Here is a 25163-nt window from a genome sequence, read left to right as displayed (position 1 = left end):
CCCTGAGCCCCACCACCAGCGAGACACCAACCTTAACCCGTTGAACCATCGGTGAGGACAAGCTGGGAAGCTTGTTTAGAGCAGGTCTATCTTTCTTTTCAACCCATTAAAAACAAAAATATATCGCTAAAGAAAGATGTAGGAAGTGAATCCTGATCGTGACTGGCAGACAGAAAGCAGAATTCGAACCCTGAACCCCACCAAAAGCAAGACACCTGATTTAACCCTCTGAACCATCAGGGAAGACAGGCTGGAAGGGTTGTTTAGAGCAGGTCTATCTACCTTTAAACCATCAACACAAGAATATAAAGCTAAAGAAAGATTTAGGAAGCAGGAACATAACCGACATCACAACTAGCAGGCAGAAAGCAGGATTCAAACCCTGATCCTCAATATCAAGTCAAGAGGCTTTTATTGCCATTTCTACTATACACAGTGGTACACAGTACACAGTAAAAACGAGACAACGTTCCTCCGGAACCCTGGAGCTACACTAACACTAACACTAACAACAACAAACTACATAAAGTGCATCGAGTGCAACCTAGTGCAAACAGTGCAGACAAAAAACAATACAGACAAACAGTGCAAACAGAAAACACAAGACAAGACAAGACAAGACACAAAACCTGAGATAGCGCCAACTAGTAAACCTACTGTAAACTCTGAATATACAGTACTGTATGAGGAGAACTGTAAAAACTATACCCAGGACTGACTTTATAAACAGACACAATGTAGTGCAAAAAACAGCAGCAGTCAAGAGGTGCAAAACACAGCATGTAAACAGTATAGTATAATAACAGCATAGTGTAATAAGAAACAGTAAAGGTGCAAAAAACAGCATGTAAACAGTGTAGTACAGTAAAGTATTATTAATAATGAATAAATGATGGTGGAATGGGCTGAAATTAGTAATGAGTGTGTGTTGAGTGTTAAGTCTAGGACTTCAGCGAGGCACCAGCCTTAACCCACTGAACCATGGAAGAGATCAGACTGGAAAGCATGTTTAGATGAGGCACAAGCCTTAAACCACTGAGCGACCACTGCTGAAAAGCATGTGTGCTTTTTGGAGGGTTCATACTTTGTTTCATGCCAGCGCAGTAAGAAAGAAGGCATGTAGGACTGGCTTTAAAACCTTATCACCAGCATGGACTATATTAAGGACCATGTTCAGGCACAAGCCTTAACCCACTGAGCTACCACAGAAGTGCCTTTTTTTTTTTTTTTTTTTTGGTGGAGTTATCTTTCATTAAAGACCAGGAAATCAAGAAATTAATCCAAAACATAAAGGACAGAATTGAAATGTTTTCAGAGGGGACAAGGTCCAGAAGTTTTATTTACCAACACAGCAACCAGGAATCAAACTCTCAAACTCATCCTCGTGGGGACCCTGACATTAACCCACTAGGCTATCACATCCATCCATCCATCCATCCATCCATCCATCTATCTATCTATCTATCTATCTATCTATCTATCTATCTATCTATCTATCTATCTATCTATCTATCTATCTATCTATCTATCTATCTATCTATCTATCTATCTATCTATCTATCTATCTATCTATCTATCTATCTTATATGATGTGAGGTCCAGTTAACAGCTAAAACAGGTAGAAGTAATAACTACTTTTTACTTAAGTACATGTCAGAGCCAAAATTTCTTTACTTTCACTCGAGTAAAAAAGTATAATCAGTACTTCAACTTTTACCCGAGTATTTTAAAACATGAGTATCTGTACTTCTACTTAAGTAAAGGATGTGTGTACTTTTGCCACTTCTGTTGTCACATGTACTTTTACGGCACATTTAAATTCTTTCTTCGTATATCCCGGCGATGTTAGGAAGCCGGGGTCAGCCATGATAAAGCACCCCAGGAGCACAGAGGGTTAAGGGCCTTGCTCAAAGGGCCCCAAGAGTGGCAGCTTGGCGATACCGGGGATTGAACCCCTGACCTTCTGATCAGTAACTCAGAGCCATTACCATTGCGGTTATTCGAAAATATTCCCATCATGGTGGCAACTGTAACACGCCATGAACTGGGGATAATTTTCCTGATACCACAAATTGCTGTTTTTATTATTGCTTTTGTAGCCATTAAACACAAGAAAAAATTATTTACAACAAGACAGGTCTCTAATGAGGATTTACAGGGGTTAAGGAAACTTGCTCATACAGCTTGATGACTCATATGCCGTGGCACAGAGACGACTGGAGGACAAGAGGTGACGTGGGAGCCGATACGCTGAGACAATGAGTCCCAGACCCGTTGTTGTGCCTGGTCATTAGCCTTAGTGACTAGCAACAACGACAAGCCTATAAAGGCAGTTATGAAGGTTTGGAGGAGTTCCTGCAGCAGAAATAGGTTGAACCCCGCCATAAAGAAAACACCCAGATATTTTTTAACCTAATCTCTAGAACATTGGTAGCACAATTACCCCAGAGGTCCTCCTTCTAAACAAAGCATGGAGAAGCTTTTTCTTTATAAACTCTCATAAAAGAAGCCTGTTCACGTGTATGTGCATAATTTATCCTTCAGTCCAAGGCATTTGTAAATAAAGCTTTAAATATGTATAATATATCGGTCATTTTTAATATACACTATATACACTATTACGACAAAGTTGGAGGTATACAATTGTATAGGACGATGCTGTAGAATGAACTTGTTGTTTCAGAAATAGTTTACATGGGTTGGAGTAAAAGATCGTGAGTGGCCTGATCTAGAGCTCTGACCACAACCCTATTCAACACCTTTGAACACCCATGACTGCACCTCACACCTCCTCACCTACATCGGTGCCTGAATTTACTAAAGCCCTTGAGGGGCTAAATGAGCACATATCTCCATAAACACACTTCAAAATCTAGTAGAACATCTTCCCAGAAGAGTGGAGGTAATTGTAAGAGCAAATGGGTACTACAGGTGGAATGGAATGTTCAAAAAGCACATACCAATCTTATAGTTAGGTGTCCACAAACTTTTGTTCAAATAGTTTTGGAATCACATTCTTTTGAAAAGTTTATTGGTAAAATCCAACAACAGACTTGAAATTCCCAATTCAAGACAAAACAACTTGAAAAAACATTTGAGATTTTGACTTTTGGTACATTCTAGTTTTTTTTAGATTCTCCAGGGTGTCATGTCACATGCTGAATTTTTTCTTTCCAAGAAGAATTGCTCTGATTATGAACTTACACAATTACCCCTGGCTAATTTTTAGCTTATGAAACAAAAACCCTAAAAAACAACATTAAATGAATATTAAATGAATTGTCAATCCAGCCAGCTTCACACCCTGACCCAGACAAAGGTTTAGTATTTGTATTGTATAGCTTATAGGATCAGACGGAATAACTACAGTGACAATGACCCCATTAACATCCAGCCACCTGCATTTCAGCATCATTTTCCACAGAATATAGACCGTCAGATGTTAAGACTCGGGAGAATCGGAAATGGAAAAGATATATGACTCGAATAACAGACTTGACCACAAGATGAATGGCTTGACGGCAAGGCGAAAGGCTTTGCTTCACGATCGGCACAGATTAGGAGGATTAGAGCAGCCGATTGACAGACAGGTCTTTTACAGAGAAAGTATGAGGAGAATCTAATGTGAGGAAGAGCAGGGTATAATCCTACATTGTTAAGATGTTTTTGAGATACTCTATATGAACAGGTCTGGGGACGCTTGATTTTTTTCAGCTGCATGCGGTTCTTTCCCAAACTGTTACCACAAAGATGGAGGTGCACAATTGTATAGGATGTGGTAGAATGAAATTTGCCCTTCAGTTGAACTAGTAGACCTAAAACTTTATATGGGTTGAAGTGGAAGATCTTGAGTGGCCTGCTATAAAACTCTAAATTCAGCCTGATTGAACACCTTTGGGGTGACATACATCAGTACCACCAGTACCATCAGTACCATCAGTACCTGACTTTAGTAACACCCTTGTAGCTGAATGAGCACAAACCTTCACAAGCACACTCTAAAATCTGGTGGAACATCTTCCCAGAAGAGTGGAGGTTATTCTAACAGCAAATTGGGACTATTGTAAGTCTAATTGTCCATATAGTACAATATGTGTGTGTATGACATACCCTGTGTCCCATTTGTTTTCCAGCAGGTTCATCAGAGCTTGTCTTTGCTGCAGTTTGATATCAGGTGGAAGTTGATCTGCCGTTATCAGTGAGTGGAGCTCTTCACACTGCTGATCCTCTATGATATAGTGTTGATCTGAAGTTTTGGGCCACATCTCTGCCTCCGCTGCCCATGGACTTGATGCCTTGGCAAATAACGGATGGACGAAGATGAAAAATAAAGTATATCAGGAAATTATGAAAGAACTGTAAAACCAAAACAATTATTAATAAAATTGTATTACACATATTTGTAATATTATCTATAATAATGATATATTAAGTAATAATAAATTAGATTAATTAAATTAATAAAAAATTTAATTATTAATGATTAATAAATGCAATCTAAATGCAACCCCAATTCCAAAAACGTTGAGAAATTCCAATAAAAGAAGAATGCAATGATCTAAATCAAAGCCTTCTCTGAAAAAGGGAAGTTTGGATGGAATGGATGGAAGCTTATGTTGGTCAAAAACCTGTATATACCTTTCAGCATTAATATGATTTTGCACATGTGAAAGTTGGCCATTCCATGCAGCATGCATAGTCTCCAAAAACAATTTCAAATTTTGATCTGTCTGCCCACAGAACAGTTTTCCATTTAACCTCAGTTCCTTTTTAAATGAACAGAGAAGATGGTAGTCTTTTTGAATCATGCTCTCATATGGCTTCTTCTTTGCATGACTGAATTTTAACCTGTATTTGGGGGTGACATGTCGAACTGTGTTAACAGTCAATGATTTCTGGAGGTGTTTCAGAGCCCATGCAGCGATTTCTATTGCAGAATGTCTGTGGCCCCAAAGTTCACAGGCATCCAATACTGATTTTCACTCTTGGGATTGATCTTTGCAAGGAGGAGCATCATTCTGAAATTGTTCCACAATTTGTAAACAGATTTTTCACAGATTAGTGAACCTCTGCCCATGTTTACCTCTGAGAGACTCTGCTTCTCTAATATACTCTTTTATACCCAATCATGTTACTGACCTGCTGCCAAAGAACCTTAATTAGTTGCAAAATGTTCCCCCTGCTGTTTCTTTCTTAGCAATGCTTACTTTTTTGGCCACATCCCAACTTGTTTTAGACGTGTTGCAGCTATCAAATAAAAAAAGAAATTCTTAAAACATCGGATGTGTTTTCTATGTTCTGTTGTGAATTGAATATGGGTAATGAGATTTGCATATCATTGCATTTTTCCCCAAATCTTTCGAATCGTGTTTGTACACAGAAAACAAGGAAGAAATGGCAAACATAAAAGCAAAATACATATATTGCATATTATTTTTAAATAGTACAATAGTTTTTGCCATTTTTGTTTTTCTATGTATACACCGTTTTTGTATCTGCTGTATGAGACAGAACCTTGTACCTACATACACTTTCACATTTACCCACTAAAGCGACTTAAAAGCAAGATGAGTAAAATGAGTCTACAAACATTCATATTAGCTTCTATTATTAGGGCTTTGGGTGCATTTAAACACAGCAGCATTGACTCATGTGACTGGAAAGAATATCTCTAGGGGCATGACAAGAGACTTTATGCTGTATAGAAGCCCTGAATCAATTTTCAGTGCAGAATGTGTTCCTCGGTGCAGGCAGCAATTTTACACTGACATGCATGCAGAAGAGAATCTCACTTAAAGCTCTTTTCAAAAGCAGAGCAGCAAATTGCAAAAATGTAGGTCAGGCCCTGCAAATCCGGCATGCCTCCGACATACTATAATATCTGTTGGCATTTCGCCTCTTCCAGTGTCATCCCTGCTATAGTAAATACACATTACTACAGCAAATGAACACAGCTGCTGTGTCTCAGAATCACTGAGCCAGTCGTCTGTTTACTGAGGGAGACTCTAGGTGGGAGTCATGAAAGAATTACGGCTGTGTTTGTTGATCTTTAAAAGGTCTGGCAATTGCTCTGCTATTATGTTATGCGACTCAGACATGCAGTCATGATCTTCAAATTGTTCCTGCAACAATATGCTGAAAATCTAACAACCATTCTGGAAAAGGGGGAACAAGAAACGTCTCTTTCAAATTCTCCATTAGTTTCACTGTAGTTTTTTTGAATTTAAGATATACTACCGTATTTTTCGGACTATAAGCCGCTACTTTTTTCCCACGTTTTGAACCCCGCGGCTTAAACAACGAAGCGGCTAATTTATAGATTTTTCCTTGGGTTTTTCCCGGTTTCACAAACCTTAAGCCAAAAAACTGAGCCCCATAACATTAGACCAATGAAATTTCCGAACGGAAACGAAAAAACGCACCTCACCTGTGTTCTGAGCTGCACGGCATCGGGAGAAAAAACTTCCACGGAAGGAGAAAGACAGGGAACAATGACTTTCTTGGTAGGCTACTGTTTAGATACAAGCCGTTGTAACGCGTTGAGTCTGGGTGAAGGGAGAGCTCGCTAACTCCAGTTGCAACAGAAATCATATAAGCACAGACAGGTTTTCAAAACTCGTGCTTTTTTATTTTTCTTGGCAACAGCGTTACGGGTTAGTCAAAGAAACTTAGAAATGAGCATCAGAAAATAATAAGGACATATTCCTCTGTCTTGCACACATGCAGTAATAGCGAAAAAATGCTATTCCCAAAATGCCGCTCTGCTCTTTAAGGAGCCACAACATATTTCACCCGTTACACCGTGTTACAGACACTGTCTTTCGTTAAAGCCTCTGTAAAGTTCATGAGTTTCAGTGTAGACACCTGCGGCTTATAGACAGGTACGGCTTATTTATGTTCAAAATAAAAATATTTGTCAAATTTACGGTATTTTTTTTTAATTTTTTTTTTAAGAAAATCTAAATCATTGATTTTTATAAGGCCTGTCAAAAGTGTTTTTTCAGACACATGCATGCCCCTTTTGTTTACTAGGTAAAAGACAAAAACACACAAGAATTGGACAGAAAAACATTGATTGGTTGGAGACTTATTCCAGGTGAAAGGAACACTGAGCCAAAATGGCTACCATATAATTATCCATGTACTTCCGTCTGGACTGCAGCTCATTGAAAGCAACTTTGCCATACAATACAGTAAGGCGATGACCCGAAGCACACATCCGAGCTCTGTAAGTGATATCTGTCAAGAAATTACCTGCCCGGTCACTGCACCTAAATCCTATTGAACTGCTCTGGGATGAACTGGATCACACGGTCAGAAAGAAATCTCCAACTAGTGAAGAACAAGAAGAAACAAACTGTTCAGAGTGTGTAAAGCTGTAATTCGTGCTAAGGGAAGATTCTTCAATTAAAATAAAGTTAAACATTTGTTTAGTCAAAGTAAATCTTTATAGCGTTAAATGACCTCGTTTGTTGCGTAGAAATATAAGGAGTATGCATGTGCCTCTCAAAAACCATGAAAGACTAGCTGTTTCCAAACGCAAAGTGTTTAGGAGTGACTTTGCAGTTTGTTCAATTATTCAGCCTCCCTCCTGAGCTGATCACAGCAGGACTCATGGAATCATCTGTGTCTCTAAGCTCATGTATGTGCAAGAGGGCAGATTACACTTTTAACTTTGAAAACCTTTTTGTGAAAAGGTTTAATCAACCTTTTCATTAGTAGTTTGAAAAGATGCTTTACTGCTTGAATGGCTTCACATATCTCAGAAGAAGCATGTGATACATTACACCTTCAGCTGCTGATAAGTGCTGCATGATAGGGAGGAACTGTCTGGGTGGTAGTGATGAGAAATCATAAGTAAATTGCTGTGTATGAGAGAAATAGAGCACCTTGAAAAGTCTGATTAGAAAATAATCTTTGTGTTCAGCCTCATTACACCACAACACCAACAAGTCATTGTGTTTTTATAGGCTATATACAGACAATAGAAAACTACAGGTAGTCGTTGACTTACGACCACGATTGGGACCGACACATCGATTTGGTCGTAAGTAGAGTAGGCTATATGTACAGTACTGTGAAATGATGCCGGAAGCTGGTACGCACTGTCGTACGCCGCGGCTAGCGATTGTGGTCGTAAGTTGCATAGGTCGTAAGTCGACGACTACCTGTACCTTCAACTACACAGCTGAAGGTACAGGTAGTCGTCGACTTACGACCTATGCAACTTACGACCACAATCGCTAGTCGATGAAATAACTACACAATTAAAAGATTAATAGGATGAATTAAGTCATTATATATTGCACAGGAGGAATCGGAGATCTCTCAGATATACACAATACAGAGAAAAGTTTGACCATGAGATTTGTGTGGTTTTTGAACATCCCATTCCACAGATATTCGATATTTGCTGTTATTATAACCTCCACTCCCTTAGTAGTCTGATCCCTGATTACATATGATTCTCTTACCAGCTCTGTGGCTCTGAGGGTGCGTCGCTCCTTCCTGAAAATGAGAAGATCCCTCACTCCGAGGTCACTCAAGAAATCCCTCCATCCTGACAGATCTCCATCACGCAGGTAGCACGAATCCAGCAGGACCCAGTCCACACCTGAGATGAGGATTTCGAAAGGAAAACGGAGAAAAAAAAAAAACCAGAGAAGATTGAGAGCAAGGTGAGTTACCCGGGTCCAAGCGTTTTACATCTCCATCCAATATTCATGCACTTTTATTTCAAATTCATTCCTTTTTATTTATTGTCCCTATAGTTCATGACCTTCATATTAAAATGTTCTATAGCTTCTATCTGTCTTACATGCCAGAGTACGTTTAGAAAACAAAACAAAAAGACTAAAAAGTATATAATTAGGATGTTGTATTAATTGACACAAGTGTCTCATATTTTTAGACTGTTACTAGATTATAGATAATAATTTATCTAATACATTATAGATAACAATAACTGCACATTAAAGCATAATACCATAATAAACAAATAAGTCATGTAAAACAGATGGATCCCTTTAAAAATTGATCTGCCAATCTTTAGTCATCTTTCTCATTTAAACTTGTTTTTTCCAGGTTTATTTGAGCAAAAAATAAAAAAATAATAAATAAAAAGGCTTTTCTACAGTATTAAACACATGGGGTGAACCAGGACTCCCATATGGTCAGAGGTATAGTGCCAAACTGTTTGCCCCATGCATAGTGCCATATCTATGAGTAGGAGTATTTCAGTTTGGCAGAACAAACACAGGCTGAAAGAACAGCGTGGTATTTTACCAGGAAGCTTGTTGGGCAGGTCGATGTTGCCGTACTCTTCAGAGAACTGCACTTTTCTTTGGCCAGGGCAAAGGAAACCCTTATTGGTGAGTACAGGAATGGCTTCCCTCAGCACCCTGTAGTCTTGCTCCTGCGAATGCTCCTTGATAAACACCAGGTAGCTGATCGTGATGTCTTTCGGGTTTTCCTGTTTATGGATGAATGGAATTGTGCAAATTAATGCCAATGTTCCTAATTTGCTGCTTTACATTCATTTTTTTTCACGTCTGCTCTTTACCTCAGTAGCATTATTTCCAATTACTTAAAGTAGTGATGATTACACGATACATTTTCGTTATAAAGTCCAGGATTTCATTAGGCTGGGGAATATACTGCAAAACCTGACAGAGTCCTTGCAGTCCACTGAACTCTGGGTGACTCTGTAACGTTTTTTTTTTAAACAGCTGTGCATTAATGATATACGTCAAAGGAAGCATTCGCAAGATTTTAAAGCTGAGAGACAAAACGAATCAAAATACATTAAGTCTCCTTTGTAAGGTGTTGAGCCAACATTAGCTAACTGAATAGCTTTAGCATGCACCTCTGCAAAGTCTTGGTAGTTCACTGAAGGGATGAACACCTTCTTTCAGCTGTTACCTTTAGGGGTCACCACAGCGGATCATCTGTCTTCATATCACTCTGTCCTCTGCATCTGTCTCTTTCAAACCAACCACCTTCATGTCTTCCTTACTACATCCATTAACCTCGCTCTTGTCCTTCCTCTTTTCCTCCTTCCTGGTGGCTCTATTCTCCAGCATTCTTCTACTGATATCCCTAACATGACAAAGCCATCTTTGTAGGAACAGAAGTTCCCATGAATAGCTACCAAATGCAAAGTTAACACTATTGTGTAATTAAAGCCGCACATGACTATAAAATGGCTTATCGGCCAAGTGTCTGATTACTTTGGAGCCTCCGAAAATGGAGACCGTGTGTGAAAAATGGTTGTATTATTATTTTTTTGTTAAACGCTTTCGTATTAAAGCTGAAGGTTTACATTGCAATCGCATACTGATTGCTTCATTTCAAATCCTTTGTGGTGGTGTATTCAATTCAACTAAATTAAATTTTTAACAATGAACATTGTCTCAAAGCAGCTTTACACAGATAATGCGGTGATTAAAAATGAATATGTTCTTTATGAGTAAGTTTGTCCCTGATGAGCGAGCCGGTGGCGACTGTGGCAAGGAAAAACTCCCCGAGCTGGCATAAGGAAGAAACCTTGAGAGGAACCAGACTCAAGAGGGAACTCATCCTCACCTGGTTTACACCGAATGTCCATTTGTGGCAGGTATACAATGTTGCGGGGTGCAGTGATGATGATCAAAAGCGAAATGTATTCCTGAGTCAGTGTAGGAGACTGTTGACATCAACTACAGTCCAATCCATCCTCAAAGCTCCTGTTCTTACTCCGGAATTTCATGGAACCACCCAAGGCGTTGATGACAAACCTTCCCCAGCTGCACAGAGTGGCCTCCAGTCAAAGAGAACACTATCCAGAGGCAGGCCTGGACGAAGTGGGAAGATCCACGGAGGGGAGAGGGTCAGGAACAGTAGTCACTGGAGCCTCCGGAGCATGTTTAACTCAACCGAGAGAGAGAGAGAGAGAGAGAGAGAGAGAGAGAGAGAGAAGAGGGTGACAGGAAGAGAAGGATATGGATTATTAAGTGTACCTATTGTTGCATGAGAGGTAAAGTCACTGTGCAGTTTGGACTCCGGCAAGACTCGCTATGGCAGCATGTATAGAGACTAAATGAGGGGAAAAATGTGTGTCTGTCTAAATACTTATGGACTATACACTGTTATTAAACTATTATTGTTTTATAGGATAAAGGCGACGTTCTAAGGGGAGAAGTGGGGACACACTTTAAAATGTCGGCCGTATACAGTGTATATATACTTACACTGAATACATCCATGGCTTCAAAGAAGAGTTGTGGGATTTCCGACCGGAGCCACTGATTCCAGGAACTGTCCCTATCAACATCCTCTCTAGAAGAAGGAATGTCAAAATCTCCTGTGGAGTCCCGGAAAAAGACACGTAGTGTTAACACATGAACACTATTGAATTACACTGTATTGCTCATTTACATTTCTGTCACAGTGGATCGCAGTTGCTCATGACTGGCATCATTAGTGAGAAATAAACTGAGGGAAATAATGAATGCACCATATTTATTTATTGATGCTAATTTAACATGCAGCACGATGGCAACGATTTAGCCGTATTGAGCAGTGTTGGACAGTAATAAAGTGAATGTAATTGGTTACTGTACTTAAGTAGCTTTTTCACATATCTGTACTTTGCTGAACTGTTTCCATTTGGGGAGACTTTTACTTTAACTTCACTACATTTCAAGGTCAAATATCTCACTTTTTACTCAACTACAGTTTGAGTAGTTTTTTTTTTTTTTTTTACTCAACTACATGAAAAACTTTTCACATAAACTTAGTTGACTAACCGAAGAGTCTTATGACAAAAATGATAATAGAAACATTAAAGCTGTAATAAATCATAGTACTTTCAATACTTAAGTACATTTAAAATCAAATACTTTTGTACTTTCACTCAACTTTCATTCTCTTAGTAATTCTATTTCAATATTAGAAGAAATTATTCGAAAAGGAGAAACAATTTTGTCTAATATTGAAATAGAATTACTAAGAGAATCATCTGGACCTAGACATCCAGAAACACATCAATGACTGAGAACATTCCAAAAGACCAAGGACTTGAATTCAGTCCACTTGGCTTATATGGCAATTTGCCATTTTAATGAGATGGAACCAAGAAGTGCATCAGGCTCAGCACTGAACGTTTTCAAGAAATGTCAAGAAAAGTTATATTGTTGGCAAAGGTGTTTCAGGCAAGCTTGCATTATGAATAGAAAAATGTGTGTGTGTGTGTCACCTTCTGTGGGTGGAGCATCTTCTTGACAACAGGCCAGCGCTCCACCCCGCCTGTGTGCTCCACCTCTACCACGTTGTGACTCAGATCTCGTCTCGTCATCTGCACCAGTCTCCTCTCGGCCTGTTTTGCAAAATCGAAACAAACAGCATGATACTATTAAGTTTTTTTTCTGCGCACCAGAGACGAATATCATGCAGGAAGTGCTCACCTCACTGTGGATGCTGATGGAACGAAGACGGTGGAGGAAGAGCAGGAGAGACGGATGGACGTCATTGGAAAAGGTTTTTGGTCTGGTAGCTCTCTGATCGGAGAGGCAGGAAGATCTTTGTGGTCCAGCTGTGCAGAAAAGCAAGGGATAGGATAGGAATTGTCTTGAGATATCCTCAGTTGGGATGTAAGAGCTATTTCACATGCGATTTTAACCAAATCTGAAGCGATGATCTAGAAAAAAAATATACAATACACAATTAAGCAAATGTAGTGATTCTAAAGAAAGCACAATGCCCATGTGTTTGATACTGTGATGGACAGGAACAGGGACACGTCTCCTTGACTGGGATCGGCATAAAAGTTAACAATATAGCATCGGATGTGTGTATCACGAAGCAGCGTATTTAACATATTTGCATCTGTAAAAAAACGATATATTTCTATAAAATTATTAGTCGAAAGTGACCAATAATTTGTGACTAATATTTGATATGTAGATCCATTCCTTTTCGCCAAACTCAAGTGAGGCGTGTCCTGAGAGTCACTTATGATAGATTAACCTGGCAGAGGTAGAGCTGCACCTTTCTGGAGACAGAACAGGAAAAAAACATCTGGTTTTGTTGAATCTTTTTCTGTTTTTTTGCACTACAAAGGCCTGTTTGTGAAAGGGCCATGCTTTAGAAGTCAGAAGGCATTTAAGTAAATTAATGATTTGCTTTCTGTCTGAAAGAAATAAATAAAAACGAAATATCTGTACCATGATAAATCGCATAGCATCATATTTTTTTCTTTGAATCACATTGCGTTGAATCGAATTGAGATCCGCACTGCATCGTTATGGGGTGAATCGTATCACATCGCATTGGTAGCTGCTTCATATGTATCTTTAATGTATCGTATCATTGACAAATTGCAGCAGCCTCAGACATGGAGATGCACATCCCTATTGTGTAGAATATACCAAGTATAAAATGAGTATAAACTGGAATATCTTGTGCTAAAATAATATTTTTTTCACCTTTTCTCAGCAATCTCCTTGGCAACAGAGAGCACAGGTCTCTCCTCCTCCACCCAGTGAGGCAGGATGTATCCCATAGGGCTGCTGACCTTGTCAAATTTGATATGGAACTCGTTGGAGTGGATTTCAGGACAGTCTGTGACTTTAAAAACCGATTTAAAGCCGTTGCCTTTCTGCCCTGTGTGTGTGTGTGTGTGTGTGTGTGTGTGTGTGTGTGTGTATGTGTTTGGGGGGTGTTGGGGGTGCCTGGAAAAATAATTATGTAAGGCATGTGAAACTAAAAACACACTAATGTAACATTCTTTGGGCCATTTCTGCATCTGAAACTGTATAAAAGTAGAAAAATGCCCTATTTGATTCTTCTATCGATGAAACTCCACTCTCCTGGGTCACAACATCGACGTCTAATACAGTTTATTTATATAATTTAAATTAGAAACTATTTGTTTTTCCACAAAATGAAATATCAGCCTGTGTGGCAGAATTCAATGTGCAGTACATGGACACAAATATCCCAGAAATAAAAAAATATATTGTTAAAATTTCCCATTAAACCAAAATCTAATTTGTGTCTTTTAGTCTGAACATACCAGCCATAAAATAATAATCTATATATAAAAAATCTATAATCTAGTGTTCTCCAAAACAGTCACAATATTTGCATTATAATAATTTGAATTTCTTTCTCAAACAGCTATATTTTGATTTACATTCATGCCATTTGGCAGGTGCCCTTATCCAGAACAACTTACAGTTCTCTCATTGGTTGTAAAACTGATTATTGAGGGTTAAGGGCCTTCCACAGAGGCCCAGCAGTGGAAGCTTGGTGGTGCTGGGATTTGAACTCATGACCTTCTGATGACCAAAAGTCTTTAACCACTGAGAAACCATTTCATTCCAATACGGACCAACATTTTTGATGACATCAGCAAAGTCTTTCTGTCCAATCAAACGCCTTTTACAATCTGAAGTAGATTGTACCCACCCCTCTCCCCCCAAAATTATAAGATTCACCTTTCCAAAGTTGAGTGAGAGAAATATCTGCAACGTAGGTTGTATTGTATGTTTAAGATGGTTAAAAAGGAAATCGAATTCAGTCACTGTAGTGAGAAGTATTTGTGTTGGTTCACAGCTTTGTCAGTTCACATTTTCCTTTTCTAACAATAATGATTAAAGTAAGGTTTTCGTGCTGCTTTCAAGTGCGGCGTAAACCGAGCTGTGAGGTAAACTGGGGCCAATCGATGTAACCCCGCCCTCTTTCAGCAAAACATAAAAAAATCAGATACATAAAATAAAAAATATATATAAAAGTTTAGTGCAAACGTAGCAGCAGACGCTCCCCCAGCCACTCACAAACTGGTCCTCATCTACACGCATGCTGCCACATACATATATACTGTACTATAGTTTATACGGTACAGTACTGTAAATTTCTCTGTTTTTGCTAAATGTACTGGAATTTGTTTAATTAACAAGTACACAATCCTATACTGATCACTATTCTTCAACATCCATTTCAATGATTTCACCACAATGTTCTAAAAAGAACTAAAGAAGAAAAACTACAATAAACCCTTTCAGTAATTTTATATAATTTCTACTGTAAATTTTTCATAGGGAGGAGAACGAAGCTTAGTGTGAAAAAATACGCTTGTACTACTAGACCTTCTTCTACCTGGCATGCAACTGGTACTTTTTTTACCGATGTATCCACAAGTATGCTTTCCCTTGGTGCTCTTTCCCACGTCGCAGATGGCGCGCACGTTCTTCTCCTCGAAACCGCACTCGTTATTCAAAATAGTGACACAGTCTTTCTGCACTACGAAGGCCAACGCCGGATCCTCCTTTCTGTCCACGTTGTAGCTGCTATCATCAGCATTCTGCACACAGACCAATTCACACAGTTTATACAACGCTTTGAACCATTACAAATAAAAATATTGAAAACTACACATCTTAATAAGTGTCCGAATAAATCAATCACAAATCCAATGTCTTATTCCCACGGTGTTGTCAAAATAATGAAAGAAAGTTCAAGAAGCAGCAAGAAACAGCAAGAGGTTTGATGTTCTAGCAGTCGAATCTGAATGAGTTCCAGGACAAAGTGTGTGTCTTTGCTGTAGAGTTCAGTGGAGAGGCGCTCCAGACTGCGGCCCAGCCTCGCCTGCTGCTTCTTCATTAGGTTCTGACCCGCTTCGTTCAGCTCCACTCCCACACCGAACTCGTTTTTCCGACGGGACAGAGAGAATCAGAAGGGGATTTTGAGGACTTTCATCAGAAAGAAGGATAATATATATACAGTGAGGAAAATAAGTATTTGAACACCCTGCTATTTTGCAAGTTCTCCTACTTAGAAATCATGGAGGGGTCTGAAATTGTCATCGTAGGTGCATGTCCAGTGTGAGAGACATAATCTAAAAAAAAAATCCAGAAACCACAATATATGATTTTAAACTATTTATTTGTATGATACAGATGCAAATAAGTATTTAAACACCTGTCTATCAGCTAGAATTCTGACCCTCAAAGACCTGTTTGTCCACCTCCACTACATTTATTATCCTAAATTAGATGCACCTGTTTGAGGTCGTTAGCTGCATAAAGACACCTGTCCACCCCATACAATCAGTAAGAATCCAACTACTAACATGGCCAAGACCAAAGAGCTGTCCAAAGACACTAGAGACTAAATTGTACACCTCCACAAGGCTGGAAAGGGCTACGGGGAAATTGCCAAGCAGCTTGATGAAAAAAGGTCCACTGTTGGAGCAATCATTAGAAAATGGAAGAAGCTAAACATGACTGTCAATCTCCCTCAGACTGGGGCTCCATGCAAGATCTCACCTCGTGGGGTCTCAATGATCCTAAGGAAGGTGAGAAATCAGCCCAGAACTACATGGGAGGAGCTGGACAATGACCTGAAAAGAGCTGGGACCACCGTTTCCAAGGTTACTGTTGGTAATACACTAAGACGTCATGGTTTGAAATCATGCATGGCACGGAAGGTTCCCCTGCTTAATCCAGCACATGTCCAGGCACGTCTTGAGGTTGCCAATGACCATTTGGATGATCCAGAGGAGTCATGGGAGAAAGTCATGTGGTCAGATGAGACCAAAATAGAACTTTCGGGTCATAATTCCACTAAACATGTTTGGAGGAAGAAGAATGATGAGTACCATCCCAAGAATACTGTGAAGCATGGGGGTGGTAGCATCATGCTTTGGGGGTGTTTTTCTGCACATGGGACAGGGCGACTGCACTGTAATAAGGAGAGGATGACCGGGGCCATGTATTGCGAGATTTTGGGGAACAACCTCCTTTCCTCAGTTAGAGCATTGAAGATGGGTCGAGGCTGGGTCTTCCAGCATGACAATGACCCGAAGCACACAGCCAGGATAACCAAGGAGTGGCTCTGTAAGAAGCATATCAAGGTTCTGGCGTGGCCTAGCCAGTCTCCAGACCTAAACCCAATAGAGAATCTTTGGAGGGAGCTCAAACTCCGTGTTTCTCAGCGACAGGCCAGAAACCTGACTGATCTAGAGAAGATCTGTGTGAAGGAGTGGGCCAAAATCCCTCCTGCAGTGTGTGCAAACCTGGTGAAAAACTACAGGAAACATTTGACCTCTGTAATTGCAAACAAAGGCTACTGTACCAAATATTAACATTGACTTTCTCAGGTGTTCAAATACTTATTTGCAGCTGTATCATACAAATAAATAGTTTAAAAATCATACATTGTGATTTCTGGATTTTTTTTTTAGATTATGTCTCTCACAGTGGACATGCACCTACGATGACAATTTCAGACCCCTCCATTATTTCTAAGTGGGAGAACTTGCAAAATAGCAGGGTGTTCAAATACTTATTTTCCTCACTATTTATATAAATATACAGTGGGTACGGAAAGTATTCAGACCCCCTTACATTTTTCACTCTTTTTTATTTTGCAGCCATTTGCTAAAATCATTTAAGTTCATTTCTTTTTCTCATGAATGTACACATAGCACCCTATATTGACAGAAAAACACAGAATTGTTGACACTGTTGCAGATTTATTAAAAAAGAAAAACTGAAATATCACATGGTCCTAAGTATTCAGACCCTTTGCTCAGTATTTAGTAGAAGCCCCCTTTTGATCTAATACAGCCATGAGTCTTTTTGGGAAAGATGCAACAAGTTTTTCACACCTGGATTCAGGGATCCTCTGCCATTCCTCCTTGCAGATCCTCTCCAGTTCTGTCAGGTTGGACGGTAAACATTGGTGGACAGCTATTTTTAGGTCTCTCCAGAGATGCTCAATTGGGTTTAAGTCATTGCTGAATACTTAGGACCATGTGATATTTCAGTTTTTCTTTTTTAATAAATCTGCAAAAAGGTCAACAATTCTGTGTTTTTCTGTCAGTATGGGGAGCTATGTGTACATTCATGAGGAAAAGAAATGAACTTAAATGATTTTAGCAAATGGCTGCAATATAACAAAAAGTGAAAAATTGAAGGGGGTCTGAATACTTTCTGTACCCACTGTATGTATATATATATATATATATATATATATATATATATATATATATATATATATATATATATATATATATATATATATATATATATATATATATATATACACACTAAACTATTAAAGACATAACTGAACATAACACAACAAATCAAATCCATTATAAGACTAGAAATGGTGAACCTGATGTCCTCGATGATGGCTCTCTGCTGACTGAGCTGCTCACTAACAGTCTCCCCATCTGAATGTCCTTCAGGAGCCACTTCTACACCTTCACCTTCCTCATCCTCATCTTTACTGTCAACACTGCTGTTACCCTCCTCCGCCAGTTCATAGAGATCTTCATCGTCAGCATCAGCATCATCATTAACGTCATTGCTGTCACCATCATTATCTGCATCTTCAGAGAGAGAGAGAGTGAGAGAGATACAACACTACTCTAGTGAAGGGGATGAAAAGTGCTCTAAAGCATTTGGAGTAAAGCTTACCCTGCTTCGAGGCTTTAGAACTGGAGTCAGACATGAGCTCGGAGTTTTCCAACAAATCCTCACCATCAGCCAGACTCAGTACTGAGGAGACGTCACTCATAGAGTCACCCAGCGGTTTCTGCAGGAAAGGAAGTAACAACCGAAAATAACTGAGATAATATGTTTTAGCTTAGATATCACTTGTGGTACAAAAATGTACACCATATTACTGGTGAATATTAATGATGTGGATGAATTTCTGAAAATTGTACAGCCCGGGTAGTAATTAAGCTACCAGACAAGTCAGAACCTTTATATCATTGCGGTCATTTGAACTGATATATTTAGTAAGAAATTCAAAGGGGAGACATTCACATGAGCTCGGCCTAATAATAGACAGATTTGTATTTCATAGAAAACTTCATGAGAGAGAGGAAACTCAGCTGCTGTGTAAATGACTCAAACACCTTCAAGACTTGTCACACACACACACACACACACACACACACACACACACACACACACACACACACACACACACAATAGAGTTCAATAGAGTTGAGGTCAGAGATTTATAGCAGGAGATCTTCCATTCCAAATCGTATAAACCACATCTTTATTTGTGCACAAGGGCACTGTCGTGCTGGAACAGGTTTGGGTCTTCAGGTTCATTTCATGCTACCATTTCTTTTTATATATAATGTATAACTATTACACATTTGAATTAATAAGTGCTAAAGGAAGTGTGGTATTGATTATGTCCTATAACAGCACACCACATTAGGTTTCATTCCTTACCTACTTACCTTACCAGCTGATGGAGCTTGTTGAGGTACCTTGTCTCTGACTTAGCTGCATCCAGGAGCACGGTTTTAGACATGGCCTGGCCAAGCACTCTCGAAAGAGGCTCCAGAAACACCTACATGATAATCAAATAAGTAGAATTATCAAAGAGCAATATATTGAAATATATTCTAGTTTCAGTACTGGAATTGGAGCAGTTAGTGGTCTGATAGTATGTTCAAAGCAACATCAGTGACAAAAGTATACAGTTTTTTTTTTATGTTATTATAATTAATATAACCATGGTTCCCTGGTGGTCTAGTGGTTAGGATGCGGCGCTCTCACTGCTGTGGCCCAGGTTCAACCCCAGCCACTCTTATTGCCGGTCCCAAGCCCGGATAAATGGGGAGGGTTGCGTTAGGAAGGGCATCCAGCATAAAAACATTTGCCAAATCAAACATGCGGATGATCCGCTGTGGCGACCCCTGCTGGGAGAAGCTGAAAGAAATAATTAATATAACCATACGTAGTTTATCTGAATGCTTATCGCACACCACACACAATTACATTTAGCAGTAGACACAAATAATACAGTCATGTTGTACTTATAAGTTATGGTTTAGGTGCACTGAAAAATGATATGTCCATTTTTCTTTTCTCCATCATTTTATCTAGTCTATGACACTGCAAGGCAAGTTTATTTATACTGTAGCACATTTCATACACAATGGTAATTCAATATGCTTTACATAAAGAAAGTAAAACTATCATTAAACAATAAGCACAACTATAAAAACAAGGAATTAAAAAAAGGTTTAAAATTTTATTTAAAACCAATTAAGACACTTAAGAACAGAATAGAAATTGGTTATAAAAATACAGTGGGGTCAGTTCGGATGTAGCACAGTGCTCATTTAGTAAATGCACAAATAAACAATATGCTAAGTGTGTGTTAATGTTAACATGATACCAAGTCGTCCCAAATAAAACACTGCATGGGAAACGGCTTTGGCATGTTAGCTGCAGTGCACTATGCTACAAGCTATTGTAAACAAGCTAACGTTCACTAGATAAGTCATATTTTAATCGCTAATATAGCAGATTCATGGAAAAATTTACGCCCATGACATCACATCTTGGTAACTTCGGAGGTCTGTAACTAAATCGTTGACTGCATACTGATATAACGCAATATTTGTCAACAAAGTGTTTGAGGGGTCCATGATTGGGCTGAAAAACCAGCTCCCACTGGCTCCATTCAGCCAGGTCCTCCAGAAGTGGGGCAGTAAGGAGACTTGCCACTGCTTGCTTCCAGCTCTTGTCCCCTAGCAAACCCACTGTCTCCACCAGCAGGTCCCTGACACACACATACAAATGATGCATTTACGATCAACATAGACATTAAAGATGTGTGATTGCTATATACAGTAATCATAATTGAGAATCATTCTTTTATTTATACTTATTCACAACCAGAGAACTTCTTTTTTAATCTTGTAGGCTTTGAATTGTATACTTGCCCCCAAGTGACTGCAATTTCATTTACAGTTTATGATGCATAGTTTAGCATTTTTCCCCCTAGTGGCGTGTATAGACAATTACAGCTTTGTGAAACACTGCTATTTCATATTTATGACTTGGAAGATTAAGTATGTGCTGCATTACTGGAAGATTTACTGCAAAACACATTATAGAGGCGTCAATTCACCTTTACGTTGTCATTTAGTCCTTTTATATACAGTGGGTACGGAAAGTATTCAGACCCCCTTAAATTTTTCACTCTTTGTTATATTGCAGCCATTTGCTAAAATCATTTAGGTTCATTCTTCTTCCTCATGAATGTACACACAGCTCCCCATACTGACAGAAAAACACAGAATTGTTGACATTGTTGCAGATTTATTAAAAAAGAAAAACTGAAATATCACATGGTCCTAAGTATTCAGACCCTTTGCTCAGTATTTAGTAGAAGCCCCCTTTTGATCTAATACAGCCAGGAGTCTTTTTGGGAAAGATGCAACAAGTCTTTCACACCTGGATTTGGGGATCCCCTGCCATTCCTCCTTGCAGGTCCTCTCCAGTTCTGTCAGGTTGGATGGTAAACGTTGGTGGACAGCCATTTTTAGGTCTCTCCAGAGATGCTCAATTGGGTTTAAGTCAGGGCTCTGGCTGGGCCATTCAAGAACAGTCACGGAGTTGTTGTGAAGCCACTTCTTCGTTATTTTAGCTGTGTGCTTAGGGTCATTGTCTTGTTGGAAGGTAAACCTTCGGCCCAGTCTGAGGTCCAGAGCACTCTGGAGAAGGTTTTTGTCCAGGATATCCCTGTACTTGGCCGCATTCATCTTTCCCTCGATTGCAACCAGTCGTCCTGTCCCTGCAGCTGAAAACACCCCCACAGCATGATGCTGCCACCACCATGCTTCACTGTTGGGACTGTATTGGACAGGTGATGAGCAGTGCCTGGTGGAGGGCTGCACTGATGGTTGACTTTCTACAACTTTCTCCCATCTCCTGACTGCATCTCTGGAGCTCAGCCACAGGGATCTTTGGGTTCTTCTTTACCTCTCTCACCAAGGCTCTTCTCCCCCGATAGCTCAGTTTGGCCGGACGGCCAGCTCTAGGAAGGGTTCTGGTCGTCCCAAACGTCTTCCATTTGAGGATTATGGAGGCCACTGTGCTCTTAGGAACCTTAAGTGCAGCAGAAATCTTTTTGTAACCTTGGCCAGATCTGTGCCTTGCCACAATTCTGTCTCTGAGCTCTTCAGGCAGTTCCTTTGACCTCATGATTCTCATTTGCTCTGACATGCATTGTGATCTGGAAGGTCTTATATAAACAGGTGTGTGGCTTTCCTAATCAAGTCCAATCAGTATAATCAAACACAGCTGGACTCAAATGAAGATGTAGAACCATCTCAAGGATGATCAGAAGAAATGGAAAGCACCTGAGTTAAATAAATGAGTGTCACAGCAAAGGGTCTGAATACTTAGGACCATGTGATATTTCAGTTTTTCTTTTTTAATAAATCTGCAACAATGTCAACAATTCTGTGTTTTTCTGTCAGTATGGGGAGCTGTGTGTACATTCATGATGAAGAAGAATGAACTTAAATGATTTTAGCAAATGGCTGCAATATAACAAAAAAATGAAAAATTTAAGGGGGTCTGAATACTTTCCGTACCCACTGTACATATCCATTTAACTAGGTGGAAAATCAGAACTACTGAAACTGTATTTTATCTGGTGTGTGTGTGTGTGTGTGTGTGTGTGTGTGTGTGTGTGTGTGTGTGTGTGTGTATGTGTGTTTGTGTGTGTGTAAATGAGAAAAGCCTCACTCTGGCTCTTTAGGGAGCAGAGGGCATTCATAGCGCACAAGACTGGAACTGGCCCCATCACACAGCTGCTTCTGGCGCCTGGCAAAGTCTACCAGGGTACGCAGTTTTCCGTAGCCCAGCTCTCGACTGTCCTGAACCCTGTAGTGGCTCCTGAGTGCAGCCTCGATGAATGGCAGCTGCTCAAACACAGCAAGACAGGAAGAAGACCAGTGTGTTAAATTAAACAATGTCAATTTTATGTATATAGTTTGTCAGTGAGAGTTTGCATCAAAGTAAACTTGATGTCTGTTATATGATTTTAATTTCCTATGAATAGCATTCAAATTTAAACAAATACAATATCCTGATGATGCAGGATGTTTGTTCACCCATTGTGAAATAGTCAAATACAGAGAATATTTTAATAGGAATGTACATGATCCTTTTCTTTCCAATGACTGTTACTTTATCCACAATAGTATTTACAAAAAATTTACTTGTCTGAGTCAAAAGGAAGTATTGAGTACATACCCAGTACATATTGAAATGTGTATAGGACTTACTCGTGAAGGATCTGCTTCTCCGCATTGCTTAATAAAGTCATACACATCTTGCTGGCTGGGTCTGAAGCCGTATGCTCGAAAATCCTGGTTACCAATAGCTACAGCGCCTCCTGCAGCATCCTGTAGAATCTGCACACACATCCAGACCAGGGTTCAGCATTACAGAGCCTCCTGACAGCTAGTGATCTTTACTCAGTATCTCTCAATATATATGTATATACTGTATATACAGTATATTAGGAGTGTAAGGGTACACATAATTTATGGTTTATGGTATATAAGTGACAATTCGGGGAAAATTTCATCACAGATTGGGGGAAGAAATGCAAAATATAAAATTGCTTGTTGTTTTTTCATTAACGCAGTTTAAATATTATTAAGACTTGTGAACATCAACAATTCAACTTTTATTATACTGATTATATTTAGTAATCAGTTAGATTGGCACAAATTTAATTGATTAAATAAATGGAAGAATTTTAGAGTTTAAATATGTTTGACCTCATTTGGGTCATACAGATGTATATATATATATATATATATATATATATATATATATATATATATATATATATATGTGTGTGTGTGTGTGTGTGTGTGTGTGTGTGTGTGTGTGTGTGTGTGTGTGTGTGTGTGTGTGTGGGTGTGTGTGTGTATGTGTGTGAGAGAGAGAGAGAGTGTGTGCACGTTTTACATCCTTTAGCATACTTTAACAAATGTCTTTATTCCTTCCATCGTTTATTCATTCATTCCCTCGATATGCAGAATTGTCAGGATTTTCTCCTTTTACGAGAAATTCTTGAAGCAAACACTAAAGAACACATATTTCTAGACTGTCGTAAAAACTGAAATGGCACAATTCTGCGTACACGAAAGACAAAATACGACTTTTGGATTGCAATGGATTACAAATCGTATTTCGGCGCATTACAAATCTTATTTACGGTACGGAGTGAGTGGCCACAGTGACACTGCGCTAACTCTGGTTTCTCTTTTATACCCCCTGGCATTATTGTGTATGAGTTCAAGTTTAAGAATAATAAAATAATATGTGCTAAAAGTGCGAGGCGGAAAATAAGCAAAGTAGCGGTTTGACACTTAATGTGTTCGTGAGAAAACTCAGATGTTAACTGTGTTCCTCACGTAAAAATAATTGCATTTGGTACACACGTGAACCGAACTGAAAGCCCTGTACCGGATTAATTCGGTACGCGTACGTGTACCGTTACACCCTTAATATATATGTGTATTTCTCATGTGTTGATGTAGGCAGACCTGCAGGTTTTTGACCAGGAACTCCAGGAAGAAGCCCTGATATAGCTGAGGACAGTTTTTGAACTTGAAATGCTCTGCCATTTTCTTCTCCAGCCGGCTAAGATACGGCAAAGTCAGCGCGCCCATGACGGTGGATATGCAGTTCTGGAAGTACTTTACAGCATCTGTAAAGAAAGCATCAGTTGGTGGCATCTCAGATGCCTTCTTCTCAGATACTTTTTGCTCCATGACATGTTTTTCGTGTTTCTCCTTCAGAGCTAAGTATATCTGCGACTAAATCGATCATATCTATTTCCATTGTGGAGTGAAAAAACAGGGTTAGCTAAAATCAGATTGGATAGAAAATCCAACTCTATGAAATTAAAAGAATCATTTAATACATATTCATCTATAAAAATATGTTAAAAACCTAAGTCTGTGATTCTGAGTTTAAAATATATTTGAATTTAGAAAATAAGGACTTTCTGGCATTAACGGCCCCCCCACTGCTGTGCACGTATCCAGTGCCTTGCAAAATATCTTTAGTGTAGGCAGGCAGAATCACCAGGATACCTCTGTATGTATTAGCAGGGTTTTGATTTTTTAGTGTTGCGATGTTAGGAAGCTGGGGGGGAGCCATGATACACCCTTAGAGAATAGAGTGTTAAGGGCCTTTCTCAAGGGCCCAACAAAGACAGTTTACAGTGCTGGGGCTTGAATCCCTGATCTTCCAATCAGCTTAAACTCTAAACTACCACCTCCCCTTTAAAAAGACTCTCACTCACCCCAGATGGAACTTGAACCC

At 39.3% G+C, this 25163-nt stretch overlaps 1 pseudogene across 1 annotated transcript in view; it reads right to left on the bottom strand.

Annotated features, from left to right (window-relative positions):
* Positions 1-24607, bottom strand: part of LOC310734901 — a 37144-nt pseudogene extending 12537 nt beyond the window's left edge. The window contains exons 1-21 of the transcript XR_014538180.1: positions 24380-24607; positions 23105-23233; positions 22563-22738; positions 20329-20586; positions 19756-19771; positions 19253-19365; positions 18719-18737; positions 18468-18585; positions 18149-18379; positions 15547-15704; positions 15166-15343; positions 13464-13641; positions 12444-12571; positions 12236-12355; positions 12073-12076; positions 11229-11341; positions 9606-9704; positions 9286-9472; positions 8475-8614; positions 4060-4295; positions 3676-3736 (exon numbers count right to left, since the gene is read on the bottom strand). The product of XR_014538180.1 is annotated as an uncharacterized misc_RNA (transcript). The remainder of the gene's footprint in view (positions 1-3675; positions 3737-4059; positions 4296-8474; positions 8615-9285; positions 9473-9605; positions 9705-11228; positions 11342-12072; positions 12077-12235; positions 12356-12443; positions 12572-13463; positions 13642-15165; positions 15344-15546; positions 15705-18148; positions 18380-18467; positions 18586-18718; positions 18738-19252; positions 19366-19755; positions 19772-20328; positions 20587-22562; positions 22739-23104; positions 23234-24379) is intronic.
* Between the last annotated feature and the right edge of the window lie 556 nt (positions 24608-25163).

This window comes from Silurus aristotelis (genome assembly GCF_946808225.1).
Source record: "Silurus aristotelis genome assembly, chromosome: 12".
In the NCBI taxonomy this organism is placed as follows: domain Eukaryota; kingdom Metazoa; phylum Chordata; class Actinopteri; order Siluriformes; family Siluridae; genus Silurus; species Silurus aristotelis.
Note: the sequence above shows the minus strand (reverse complement) of the source record. Positions and strands in the feature narration are given on the sequence as shown.